The sequence below is a fragment of the Triticum aestivum genome, chromosome 1B (assembly GCF_018294505.1).
Source record: "Triticum aestivum cultivar Chinese Spring chromosome 1B, IWGSC CS RefSeq v2.1, whole genome shotgun sequence".
Lineage (NCBI taxonomy): Eukaryota > Viridiplantae > Streptophyta > Magnoliopsida > Poales > Poaceae > Triticum > Triticum aestivum.
This window is the reverse complement of record NC_057795.1, coordinates 51,806,452-51,821,029: the sequence shown is the minus strand read 5'-3', so window position 1 is coordinate 51,821,029 and position 14,578 is coordinate 51,806,452. Positions and strand designations below refer to the sequence as shown.

The 14,578-nt window shown below is 47.0% G+C and overlaps 1 long non-coding RNA gene across 1 annotated transcript; it reads right to left on the bottom strand.

Moving 5' to 3' along the window:
• Positions 1–480: 480 nt before the first annotated feature.
• Positions 481–3,313, bottom strand: LOC123086236 (uncharacterized). Its single transcript, XR_006440739.1, has 4 exons — positions 2,305–3,313; positions 2,085–2,211; positions 975–1,069; positions 481–849 (listed from the first exon to the last, which is right to left on the bottom strand). It is a non-coding gene; the product is annotated as an uncharacterized lncRNA (long non-coding RNA).
• Positions 3,314–14,578: the final 11,265 nt, after the last annotated feature.

The following is a 14,578-nucleotide window of genomic DNA, read 5'->3' as shown; positions in this document are numbered from 1 at the left end:
CAGACGCGAAAGGATTGGTCGATGCTTGTCGGGAGCCATGCTGAACCAAAGATCATTTCCAATAATGTCTCGTTAGCATGATGCAAACTGAATTGTGAATAGTAGTAACTAAGGACCATTGAAATCAAACTCACCGTGCCCCACTACTAAGAAAAACCCTAATAGTACCGTTGGTTTTTTGCATACTAGTAACGCGGGTTCCCGCGCTACTACTATGACGCTACAGCTAAATATTACCAATAGCGCACTTTTTACCCCGCGCTACTACTAACATTTTAGTAGTAGCGCGGTTCCACCCACGTTACCACTATTTTGCACCTACGCTACTATTATCCTTAGTAGCACTAGAAAACCATTCCCCCCATGCTACTATTATCCTAAGTAGTAGTAGCACACTATTACCCCCCACGCTACAACTAACTAATTAGACATTAAAAAAATAGAAGTCAGATGTTGTATTCATGGATGGAAATCAAGACATGTCTAGTGCAAAATAAACCAAGATCACATAACCATCATTAGCACTTGCAGCGTTAATGGACGCAACATTGAACATCTCAACTCGGAGAGTTCACGAGATCCCATTTAACATCAGCCGCAAACAACCAGATCACTTGTCTAGATGTAACTACAAAGACTCTGGGTTCAAACACCGGTGGACCCAAACCCTCCCTCCCGCCAGACGGTGACGTCGAGGTCCTCCACCTCGGCGACCTCCGGCGTTGCAATTCGCAATCACCTGGACGATCATCTGCACGACGCAGTCTCCGGGCTTCACGGAGAAGTCCACCTCCGAGTGGTTGAAGAGAACGACACCCACCAGGCTGTGGTAGTCCGCGTCGATCACCCCTGCGCCCATGGCAGAGAAGTAAAAACTTATTAGTTCGCGTCCTCTTTCAAATCCAATAGGTTATTTTCTTTCTTTTTAGCACATGCACATGAATCAATGGTAACAACCAGAGGCTAGACCATACTTGTTGGACAAGACATGAAGAAGGCCGGGTCCCCTTCTTGTTGAATCCAAGTAAGACACTCCCCCGAGATGTGAAGAAGGCCAGCTCCCCTCCTTCTGCAAATAGCTCAGGTGCATGAAGTTGTAAGGAATATGGATACAATCAGCTCATTGTAATGTATAATAACAAGAAAAAACCATGAATCCTAAAAAAAGATCGTTCTATGAGCTAGGTTGAAAGTTTTGAGACACAGGAAAGGATAAAGTTGGTAACAGTCTTCATTAAGAAGAACAATGGGCCGAGATTTCTCAAATGACATTTGTTTCACCAACAATGATTAGTAGTAGCATAAACATAATCTCTGATCCTTGCATAATTTATATTAACCATGAAGAAAGCCTGCAAATTGAGCGACAAAATAATCTAGCCTCAGTACACTCATAAGAACGAAATTATATATGCAGGTTTTACAGCATACCAGGTAAGGAATCAGTCATAACAGGAACCCAACACTTGATAGAAACAATTTCAGGTATCATATGTCATTAATTATGCATAGGAGTTGCAAGTGAGGGAAAAGTCTACTTCTTTAAAACTAAAATCAGCATCCTTATGTTGTATGCATAGCACAGTACTAATTTCCATGTGATGCATAGCATAGTACTGATGTTCAAACTAAAAGCACAGTACTTGATAAATAGGATTCTGCCTTCAGTAATATCTAACGAATGGGTGTGACCTACCTTATATCGTGGTAGTAACTAATGCATCACATGGTAAGATAACAAAAACTGAAATATTACACCCCAAAAGACTGGATGGTTATACCCTATCTCCATATCAGAAGAACAAGCATCATAATGCTGATCAAGCTTGCTTATGGTACTGTGTGGATAAACATATATGTACCCATCCCTGAGTTTACAAAGAAGAGTATATCTGTAACCATATAAGAGTATAAAACTGCTGTGGTACTACATACTGATGTGTTGCACAATTAGACATATGCATTGGACATCTTACTTCAATCTACTCCGCAGCCAAAATGTGATTAAACTGAATTCAAAATTGTTCCTCGTCGGCGCAATGGTCAATAAATAAGAAGCATCAGAGTCGAGAATGGATGCTTACATGTTGAGACAGTGGCGTCCTCCTCTCTGATCTTCTGGAGGATGATATCACAAAGCGATCCTTTGGAGGAGGTTTCCTTGGACATGAATGCAGTGAGGGCCTTTTCGTCCTCCTCGTCGATCTCCGTCTAACCAAAATCACCAATTTCGAGTCAGCAACAGCCAAAAAAAGCAGTCCCATTTTACCGTGAACACTGACGAAGCAAGGCAAGAGCACGCACCACGCCGGCGTCGTACTCGCTCAGTGCGTCCAAGCCATTGAACTCGTCAACGTCCTCGTCGTCATCCTCGCCATCGACAGCAGGGACGGGGAAGAACAAGGATGACATGGACGGGGCTGCGGCGGCGGCGGCTGGTGTGGCAGGGGCGGCCTGAAACAAGGATCTCAAAACTAAGGTAAAAAGAAAAACAAATGCACGCTCTCTAGAAAAATCTAAGCAGTTGTAAAAATTAAACTAATGTCAGAACAAGAATGTGTCCTTTTTCACTAAATACACTAGAGTTCCGGAAAAGAAAACTTTTCACCCTCTCTAGAAAAGCTTGAAGATTAGGGCTTGATACTTGGTTTTATTATTCCACTTGACCAATATAATTTCACCAGTAACAAAACTGCACGGGAGACAAGAAGGAATTAAAACTTAAGGATCTCCAGAGTGTAAGCCCATTTCCTATTGCACAAAACATCGAATAGATTGCAAGCGTTACTCTGAATCTCTTGTTATAAACTGAACTGAACTGAACTCATGCCTCTCTATACATCCCACATTAATGCATAGTAATATACGGGCACAATCTGCAATTATAGAGAGGAAAGAGGGAGCGGGGAGGGCCGGCCGAGATCCGGTAAACATACAACTGTTTATACAGTTCGCTAGGGTGCATCAATCCACACTTTATCCAAAGAAAAACAGCATCAGGTGTGATTCAAGGAACTCCAATCAATTATGTGCCCCAGTCTCATGGCACTATTTTTAAGTAGAGAGTATGAAATGCTCCCATGAAACGAGTATAAAGGGGGACAAAGCGTCGAACACCTGGCGCGCGAGCTTCCGTTAGGCGCTCCCATGAGACAGGTTCATAGCTTGGAGTTGCTCAGGCTGGCATCCCTTCCCATCGACCAGTTGCTAAGTCAACGCACTAGGTGGTTCCATCCATCCATGGCAACTATTGTACGGCCCCAGCATCTCAGCTCCGACACATCATACGGACGAACGCGTGAGGAGGATGACGACACATCAGACTAACCGCAAGGGCGGGGGGCGGCGAGGGGGCGGAGGGGGAGCTGGCGCCGGCGCCGGAGTGGTTGGAGGCCGACATCCGGAGCGGGCGGAGGCGGGCGGCGGCGGCAGTGCGGGGCAGGGGAGGGGCACGGCGGGCGAGGAGGCGGGCGGCGTGGGGGAGGAGGAGGTGGTGGGCCGCGTGGGGGCGCCAGATTGGAGGGCGCAAACGGGGGTGTGGAGAGCGCGAGCGCCATTAAGCAGAGCGCTCGGACGGAGGGGCATCGGCGGCGGGATTGGGAGGAGCGGTGACCTTGGAAAGACAAGGGAGTTTTTTTTTTGGAAAGACAAGCAAGTTGCGGTGCGGTGCCGTGTGGTAGAGCATGCCCATTAGTAGTAGCGCGTGGTGGCTTACCTACGCTACTATTATAAATTTAACGACAAAGCTATAATCCTGCCGGTTGGAAATTAGCGTCATATCCGGATGACCTGCCAACCGTTTGTTCTTCATCCGACGGATCTGGCGGAGGGACCTGATAAAAGTTCGAACCCATTGCACGTCGTTCGTTCCGGATCGCGCGGGAGACAAGAAGGAATTAAAACTTAAGGATCTCCAGAGTGTAAGCCCATTTCCTATTGCACAAAACATCGAATAGATTGCAAGCGTTACTCTGAATCTCTTGTTATAAACTGAACTGAACTGAACTCATGCCTCTCTATACATCCCACATTAATGCATAGTAATATACGGGCACAATCTGCAATTATAGAGAGGAAAGAGGGAGCGGGGAGGGCCGGCCGAGATCCGGTAAACATACAACTGTTTATACAGTTCGCTAGGGTGCATCAATCCACACTTTATCCAAAGAAAAACAGCATCAGGTGTGATTCAAGGAACTCCAATCAATTATGTGCCCCAGTCTCATGGCACTATTTTTAAGTAGAGAGTATGAAATGCTCCCATGAAACGAGTATAAAGGGGGACAAAGCGTACCTGGCGCGCGAGCTTCCGTTAGGCGCTCCCATGAGACAGGTTCATAGCTTGGAGTTGCTCAGGCTGGCATCCCTTCCCATCGACCAGTTGCTAAGTCAACGCACTAGGTGGTTCCATCCATCCATGGCAACTATTGTACGGCCCCAGCATCTCAGCTCCGACACATCATACGGACGAACGCGTGAGGAGGATGACGACACATCAGACTAACCGCGAGGGCGGGGGGCGGCGAGGGGGCGGAGGGGGAGCTGGCGCCGGCGCCGGAGTGGTTGGAGGCCGACATCCGGAGCGGGCGGAGGCGGGCGGCGGCGGCAGTGCGGGGCAGGGGAGGGGCACGACGGGCGAGGAGGCGGGCGGCGTGGGGGAGGAGGAGGTGGTGGGCCGCGTGGGGGCGCCAGATTGGAGAGCGCAAACGGGGGTGTGGAGAGCGCGAGCGCCATTAAGCAGAGCGCTCGGACGGAGGGGCATCGGCGGCGGGATTGGGAGGAGCTGTGACCTTGGAAAGACAAGGGAGTTTTTTTTTTGAGAAAGACAAGCAAGTTGCGGTGCGGTGCCGTGTGGTAGAGCATGCCCATTAGTAGTAGCGCGTGGTGGCTTACCTACGCTACTATTATAAATTTAACGACAAAGCTATAATCCTGCCGGTCGGAAATTAGCGTCATATCCGGATGACCTGCCAACCGTTTGTTCTTCATCCGACGGATCTGGCGGAGGGACCTGATAAAAGTTCGAACCCATTGCACGTCGTTCGTTCCGGATCGCGCGCTCGCGATTTTAGGAAAAACCAACTGGCGCTCCCATGTTGTACGCGGAAACCACCTCTATTCCCTCCGTCCTCGCCGGAAATCATGCTAAACACTTACCTTTTTTTAGCATCTTAAAAATCGCAAAAAAAAGGGAAGAATGGAACTTGAACTTGGTACGTCACAGGATAATGTCAAACAGCGTGATGCACTAACCACTCAAGCACACTACATTTTATGTTCTGTTGTACGAAGCTAAGTTTTTGACCCTGGTTTTCACTACTACATTACTAACTACTCAAGCATGCTTCGCCGTTTACGTTTGTCGATTTTTATCATGAGTTTTTCTCTAGTGCACCGTTATGGTTTCACTTTGAAGTGGCATATCTGCCAATGCTTAGATGCTGATGACGACAATGTTTGTGATGCAATCAATGAGGCTTCTACATGATATGTTGTCCAAGAGATAGCAGATGTTGGCGAAGGATAGGTGGCAGGTCATCTAGAAAGGATGGGATTTTACACACCGCAAGCATGATTGCTTTACGTACAAACATCATGATAACTTTGGCTTGAGACGAAAAAAGTTTTTGAAACATATCGCCCGATAACTTACATGTGAAGAGCGTGATAATTTAAGTACCATAGACCTGATAAATTACGTGCAAACACCACCGAAAGTTTTGATCCTAGAACTTTCTTTTTGATAAAATATAGCCCAGGTAACTTATGTGTGAATAACATGATAATTTACGCACCGCAGACCTGATAGCTTACGTGCAAACACCTAGATAACTTTTAACCCAGATTTTTCTTAATAAAACCTACCCCCGATAACTACTTCGTGAATAGCATGGTAATTTAGGCATTGTAGACCTGATAACTTACGCGCCAACACCATAGTAACCATTTTTGACGAGAAAAAAAGTTGATTAAACATACCCCCAATAACTTCTGTGTGAATAACATGGTAATTTACACGTCACATACCTGATAACATATGTATCCTCGGGTCTGGTAACTTTGATGGGGAGCAGAGTTTGTTGAAACATACAACGGTAAATTATGTATAATTAGCACTCTAATTTACAAACCACAGACCTGATAACTCAGGTACCCTTGACATGGTAATTTTGTCCCGGGGGAAAAGTTTTTGGGACATACCCCGGTAACTTCCGTGTAAACTACATGGTGATTTATGCACCGCGTACCTGATAACTCGAGTACAAATATCATGAAAACTTTTGACCTAAGGGAAAAAGTTGTCAAAATACCCATATTAGCTTTTGTGCAAATAGCATGATAATTTACGCATCACGAACATGATAATTTACATAATCAACACCGTGCTAACCCTTACCCAAGGGTGGGAGGGGGAAGTTGTTGAAACATACCCCCGATAACTTCTGCGAAAACTTTTATGGTGGAGGAGGGGCTGGTAAGTTGCTGAAACGTACCCCGATAACTTATGTGTAAATTTTATGATGATTTTACGCACTGCATCCCTGATAACTTGCATCCAAACATCATGGAAAATTTGATGGGGAGGAAAAAGTCATTGAAACAACCCGTGCTAAGTTCAGTTTAAATTTCATGATAATTTATGCATAGTAGACCTGATAACTTACGGAATAAACACCTAGTAACTTTTACCCATGGGAGAAGTCATTGTAACAAACCTCAGTAAATTCCGTGTCAATATCCTGGTATTTTTTGCGCTGAAGACATGATAACATATGTACAGTAACTTGGACCCAGAAGAAAAAAAATGTTAAAACGTACCGCCGATACCTTCTGCGTAAATAGCATGGTATTTTACACACTATAGACATGTTAACTTACGTACAGAACTTGCGGCAAAAAAAAACACCATGATAACTCGTTCAAACTTGATGCGACAAAGTACAACACACATACACGTAAGCACACACTCCGTAAAGCCACATGTCCTAAAGAACCCTAACACGAAAAAGTCATACGGAATTCCCTTTATAGATTCGTACTCACACTACATCTTCAGTTGAAACAAAAAACAGAAAAATACTTCTCTATGTACTAAGACTGTAGTAAACAAACTGTTTTAAAAGGTTTATTTTTCATCTATTGAGCAACAATGCAGGCATGGTGTATTGGTAGCTGGCCTTGGTAAGGCGTTGTCTTTTCCACTTGACCCAGGCTCGAATCCCATGTAGGCTTATTTCTCTCAATTTGCATTGTTTTTTGTTACCCTCATCTGATCCTAAAAACAGAACGACTGGAAGTTAGTCAACTCCGACTTTCCCATGCTTTTAACCTTCTCGTACTGTAGTTACCAGCCTTATCATGGTATAGTTATCATGTTACTCAGACCATAGTTATCACGCTGGTCATTGCCAAAGTTACCAAGCCAAACTTTATTTTTTCTTTTGATATGGCAGAAATAAGAAAGGTTCAAATAACATTGTCATTCTACAATAGACAACAACAAAAGGTGGCTTAGTTGGTTATTAGGCTCGATAGGTATTACATAGACCTGGGTTCGAATCCTCTTCCAAGCACTTTTATTTTCTTTTCATATTATGCAGCGAAAAACCAGAAAAAACCACTAGCAATTTACTACGGTTTTTGAGAGAAGGAAAAAAATCAGTGGAAGCGGGAGGAACGACGCAGCGGGACGAGCGGAAGGATCGATCGAAGGTCGTGCAGATCTGTTGCTAACCACCAGTCGACTGGTGGTTAGCACAGTCCTAAATTTAATAGTAGCGCGGTTTTTATACCCACGCTACTACTATTGCATAATCCGGTGGCACGGTCAGGATAACTTAGTAGTAGACCTTACCTGTAGGCCCCGGAAAACTAGGAGCCTCCTGTTAGGCGATTAGGGTTTCGGTGGAAAGGCGGCGCTCGTCGACGGCTCGTCGGCAGGGCGCATCAAATCTCTTGGTCTAGAGATGGTTGCGTCTACGGATCCAAGCGGCAGCTCGAGGGGGCCGAAATCCCCGAGGATGGCGAGGGCTCGGATGGAGGAGGCGATGGAAAAGTTGGACCTCACCGAGGAAGAAGCCACCCCCCTGGTGGTCGACGATCTCGATGAAGGAGTCCCGTAGAAGTGGTCAATTGCCGGCAAAGTTTTGCATCGGAAGATCTTTCATATACAAACCATGGCCAATGCTTTGAGACCGGCATGGGGGAACCCTAGGGTTTTGTCTTTCAGGCCGGTGGGTGAGAACACCTTCGTGGCTGATTTTGAGAATCGCCGTGATCGCGATCGGGTGCGTGATGGCTCACCGTGGCACGTGAGCAGGCATGCAGTAATTCTTGCGGATTTTGATGATTGCATGAGACCGTCAGAGCTAAAGTTTGACAGATTGCAGTTGTGGGCTAGGGTCCCAAATCTACCCTTCAACTTGTAGACTGATAATTCGGGAAAACAGATTGCTAAACAGATTGATGTCAACGCGACGTCAGTTCACTTTGATCTCGTGGGGGGATTCTTGAGGGCAAGGGTGACAATTGATGTACACAAGCCTTTGCGTCGTTGGATCCTGATTGATTCAGCGAAGAGGAAGTCTCGGGACTGGTATGATATTCAGCATGAGCACGTGTCGAACTTCTGTTTCTCGTGTGGTCGACTTGGCCACTCTGATTTAGTTTGTCCTACTCCGGGTACCCGTGATGAGAACGGAGATCTACCTTTCAATACTAGCTTGCGAGCGCCGGAGGACAGGAAGGGAGCTGCGTCGAGTGACGGCTCGGCTAAGGAGCCACCAAACTCTGCTACCAGTAAGAAAGATGCAGCTTCAGCAAACAGCAAAACAAGGGTCGATGAGGAGGTTAATTCTCCGAAGAAGAGAGGTATACACAAGAGGAAGGGTGGTCCTCAGACTGAAAAAGTTTATCGAAGGGTTGAAACACTTGCCCTGTCAAGTGCTAGCAATCTGACGAACACAGGTGGCATGCCTTCTGATATGGTGGTGTTCACAGCTCAGAAACCTGCTGGTTCGGCTGGTATAGAAGGGGATGGGGGAGGAGAAGTTTGTGCTACGGAACCAGACCCAAAAAAGAAGAAGCCAACCCCCACATCTTCTGAAAACTCGGCAGCGGCTGCGGGTCAGCCCTGCCAGGAGCCATGAAATGTTTGAGTTGGAACTACCAGGGGCTTGGGAACCCCGAGGCAGTTCGAGAGCTTCGGAAATTAACGAAGCAAGAAGGGCCTGCTTTGCTCTTTGTTTCAGAGACGAAGATCAGAGCTAAGAGAGTGGAGATCCTGCAACACAGTTTAGGGTTTGCGGGGTGCTTTGCAGTTGATAGTGCGGGTTTAAGTGGTGGAATTGGCCTGTTTTGGTCAAGGGATGTACAAGTTGAGTTACAGAGTTACAGTGCTGGACATATTGATGTCATTGTCCGGGCAGCTGATTTATCTACACTGGAGTGGAGGTTTACGGGGTTTTACGGAGCCCCAAGGTCTGAAGATCGCCACCACGGCTGGAGATGTTTGAGACTGTTGCATGCAGTACCACACCATGCGTGGCTGTGTCTTGGGGATTTTAAGGAGACTATGTATGGCACAGAACACTTTAGCAGGGCTGTGCAATCAGAGACGCAAATGTTAGCTTTTCGAGAAGCATTGGAAGATTGTTCCTTGCAGGACCTAGGGTTCTCAGGGGTATCGTTCACATGGGATAACAAACAAGTGGGTCAATGAATGTTAAATCCCGCATTGATAGAGGTGTAGCCAATGAGGCTTTTCTTCAATGATTTGATCCGGTCCGTGTTCGGCATATTAGCACGGTTGAGTCAGATCATTGCTTTGTTTTGGTTGAAACGCATTTTGCTCAATCAGCAAGGAGACCAAAAATTTTCCGGTATGAGGATGTTTGGCAGTCCCATGCAGAGTATGACCATTTTGTTGCCGAGGCATGGAGAAGGAACCATGCTGGACAAGGACTCGAAGGACTACAGGACACCTTACATAAACTCCAGAGTGAGCTAGGAGCATGGGGAGCTAAGGAATTCGGATGCCTTTCCAAGAAGGTTAAAAAGTTACAGTCAAAACTTGAGGTTTTGAGGAAGCAATCTATTGGTAGAGGCCCGACAGATGAGGAGAAAGCTATAGTGCTGAAACTTCGTGAAGCATTGAGGCATGAGGAGATATGGATGAGACAGCGTTCCCGAGTGCCGTGGCTGTGGAAAGGAGACCGAAACACAACCTACTATCATGCACAAGTGGCGCAGCGGAAACGCGTGAATAGGATTGCCAACCTTCGTCATGCAGATGGATCCTTTTGTGCATCTGAGGCTGAAGATATGGCGGAAGTACAGTCTTTCTATCAGAACTTATATACCTCTCAAGGTTATAATGATATGAGTGAGCTGCTGCAGTTTGTTCCCGAGCGTGTCACCGGGGAAATGAATATGATGCTGGATAAGCCATATGAACCGGAGGAGGTCCGAGCTGCGCTGTTCCATATGTCACCTTCGAAGGCGCCGTGACTTGATGGTTTTACCGCGGGGTTTTTCCAGCGGCATTGGAATATCATTCAAGGAGATTTAGTACCCGCTATTCTAGGTTTTCTTAATGGGGGCGAGCTACCGGAGGGTTTCAACGACACTTCGATCACACTCATCCCAAAGGTACGCAACCCTCAATGCATTGCTCAGTACCGACCCATCTCATTGTGTCCGGTTCCTTACAAGATCGGGGCCAAAATGATCACTAATTGCTTGAAAGAGCTAATGGACACTGTGGTTGGTGAAGAGCAAAGTGCTTTTGTGCCTGGTAGGTTGATTACTGATAATGTTGTGGTGGCTTTTGAAAGCATCCACACGATGAGGCGAAGGAAGAAAGGGAAGAATTATTCTTGTGCTGTTAAGTTAGACATGATGAAGGCCTATGATCGGGTCGAATGGCACTATTTGGAGGCGATTATGTCTAAACTTGGGTTCAGCGGTAATTTTGTGAACCTAATAATGAAGTGTGTCTCTTTAGTACGGTTTACAGTGAGAGTTAATGGGGAGCTTCTGCCATATTTTACACCATCATGTGGTTTACATCAAGGAGATCCCATATCTCCTTTTCTCTTCTTATTATGTGCAGAAGGACTTACTTCGTTGCTGAATTCCTATGGCTCCCCATTCATTGACAGAGTCATCCGTGTGTCCTTTCGGGCACCATGGGTGAGCCACTTGTTATTTGCCGATGATAGTCTAATCTTCATCAGTGCAACGCCGGGGAGTGTGGTTCGTCTGAATGAAATTCTGATTATATACGCTGCATGTTCCGGTCAGGCTGTTAACAGAGACAAAAGTGCAGTTTTCTTTTCACCGAACACTCCAACAGATAGAAGGCATGAGTTGAAGATACTGTTGGGCATACAAGTGGAGGCTTTTAGTGATCGGTATCTTGGACTTCCAACTGCGGTTAGGAGGATTACTAGTGGTACTTTTGACCACATTGGAGAGAGATCACGGAGTAAAATGAACTGGTGGGCCGAGAGACTTCTAGCCTGCGCTGGAAGGGAATCACTTATCAAATCTGTCATCCAAGCAATCCCAATGTTCAGTATGAGCTGCTTTCTTTTGACAAAGAAGGTGTGCAAAAGTTTGACGGCCAGTATGGCTAAGTTTTGGTGGAGTGGAACCCTGGATCGTCGATCTTTGCATTGGTTGGCATGGGACAAGCTCGCTTCCCCGAAAGCTCATGGGGGTATGGGTTTTAGGGACCTGAAGCTCTTCAACTTGGCGCTGCTCGGCAAGCATGGGTGGAGGTTTATCACCAACCCTGAATCGCTTTGTGCTCGGGTAATGAAGGGCCGCTACTTTCCTGATGGTGAGTTTATGGAGGCCATGGTGCCAAAGACTTCCTCTGCAATTTGGCGAGCGATAGTTGCAGGCAGGGCGGCGCTCCAATCTAGATTGATTAAGAGGGTGGGAGATGGAACTACAATCTCTGTTTGGCATGACAGATGGATCCCAGGCCTCGCATCTTTGTCGCCCATGGTGGTTCCGGGCGGGACGACTATTGAGACGGTTGATCAACTCATTGATTTTGAGAATTGGACGTGGCGTCGGGACCTGATTAGAGATGTTTTTAAAGCACCTGATGCCGATGCTATTCTGAATATCCCACTACGGGCAGGTGGTGGTGATGATTTCCTTGCTTGGGCCCATGAAAGAAGTGGCATCTACTCTGTAAAGTCGGCATACCGTGCTCTTGTGACTCAGAAGGAGCTTGCAGCTCTAGAGGAAGGGACGGTTACCGGATCCTCACAGACCGAAGAACAGATGTGGAAGTCGCTTTGGAAGCTCAAGGTGTTGCCAAAGGTTCGTGTTTTCTGGTGGAGGGTGGTACGTGGAATACTACCAGATGAATGTACCTTGAGGCATCAACATATTAAGGTAATTAGCAGATGTAATGTCTGCAACGCAATGGATGAGGATCTAATGCACGCCTTATTGCATTGCTCCCATGCAAAGTTGTTCTGGGAACAAGCATTTGCCTTCTTCGATCTTCGAAGGCCAAGATTGCACCCGGATACATGGTCTCGTGACATTTTATGTGATGGCAGGTTTTCTGATGTGGAGAGAGCCCAAATAATATCAGTTATGTGGGCGATATGGCACTCTAGGAATAGAGTTACTCATGCAGATGATCAACTTGATCCATACACCTCGGTCAAGAGGATCAGGGAGGACTTGGCTTTGCTAGATATACCAGATAAACATGCATCGGTACTCCAGGGTTTTGGGTGGATTCCTCCAGAGTTGGGGATTATCAAGATCAACACAGATGCGGCTGTGAATGTAGATTCCAACAGGATAGGAGTGGGTGGCATTGCACGCTCCAGTAATGCTTTGTTGGGTGCATGGAGTAAACCCCATTCGGGGATTTCAGATCCGTTCATTGGGGAGACAATGGCGTTGCGCGATGGAGTTATCTTCGCTAGCTTACGTGGCTTCTCCCATGTGATCATGGAAACAGACTGCCTGGAGATTGTTAATCTCTGGAACACTGGTCGCAATAGCCTTTCTGTTGTGGCTCCTTTACTTTTAGAAATTAGAGAGCTAGCTATCTCTTTTGCTTCTTTTGTTATTCAACATGTAAGTAGATCAACCAATGTTCCGGCCCACCTTTGTGCTAAACATGCATGCACATTGATGGTCACCGAAAGTTGGACTGGATCTAGACCGTCTTTCCTACTCACCAGCCTCCTGGCTGATGATGCTAGGAGTTCTATCGTTGAATAAAAGCTCTCTATTGGAACGCAAAAAAAGGATAACTTAGTAGTAGCGCGGGAACGGGAAACCCACACTACTACTATTCTTCAGTAGTAGCGCACTTTTTTCCCGCGCTACTACTACTTAGTAGTAGCGTGGGACGTATAACCTACGCTACTAGTAAGTGATTGTCTATAAGGGTTTTCCTAGTAGTGCCCGCCAGAGCAATCTGGGGCATCGGCGGAGCGGCCTGACCGCTTTTCTCGCGCATGGTCTGCAAATTTGGTTCTCACGAGTCAGTCATATTAGTTAGTAATACGAACATTACGTGCATTATTGGGCTAATATGCACAAGAAACGTACCACGATGAGCTCGTATAGGGCCCGGTGAGACGCATCGTTCTGGTTCCTCTCCTCTTCCAACAGCTTAGCCGTCCTCTCCTTCCTCTCCCTCTTCCTCTCCGTCTCCTCCCTTTTTGCCTCCTCCAAAAGCGCCTGGGTCTTCAATCTCTCTTTCCCAACCGCTGCTTGCAACACAACACTCCTCGTTAGCATTGTAATCATCGACGGATGCACACACAATGTAATGGAGGAAATGTGAGAGAGTCCGTATAACTAACCTCTATGGCGAGCTCCGCGGGCCGTGCACGAGGCGTTATCTCAGGATCAGAGCTACTCAGACGCTTCTTGATCTGCGGGAGAGTCTTAGGACAACGTATCAGTCCGTCACCAATGGCTTTAGAGCCATGGGACCTCCCGCCACCAGATATCATCACCAGCTCTGTATCAAAAGGATCATGTACTTCATAAGCTTGTGGTGGGAGGAGATGTTGGTGAACCTCTATGGATGATCTAGGTCAGTCTTGTGGGAAGAAGACGGTGGGACCGGAGTCTCGTGGGAAGAAGACGGCGGGACAGGAGTCTTTTGGGACGAAGACCCCGTGACCGAAGTCTTATGGGACAAAGACTCTAGGACTGGACTCACGTGGGCTGAAGGATCGTTGACCCGAGTCTGGTGGGGCGAAGGATCAGCGACCGGAGTCCAAGATGGGTCCACGTCAGACGGAGCAGTCCTATGGTCGGGTGAATCAACTGACGGGTGGCGGTGAGGAAGGCGTAGTAGCCTTCCTACCTCTCCTGCTGCCATGTCCACCTCTACCAACATCCTTCTTCATCCTCCCCCAACCTCTCCAGCTGAAGTAGAAGCGCCCACCGGAGTTGTTTGCATACTGTCTAGCAGCACTCTCCGGAGGGGCACAGGTGCAATAATGGAACCACCCGTCTCGGTAGCGCTCGTAGGAGGCTCGGGGCACTCCGGACCCTTGCCCACCATCCTGTCAACACC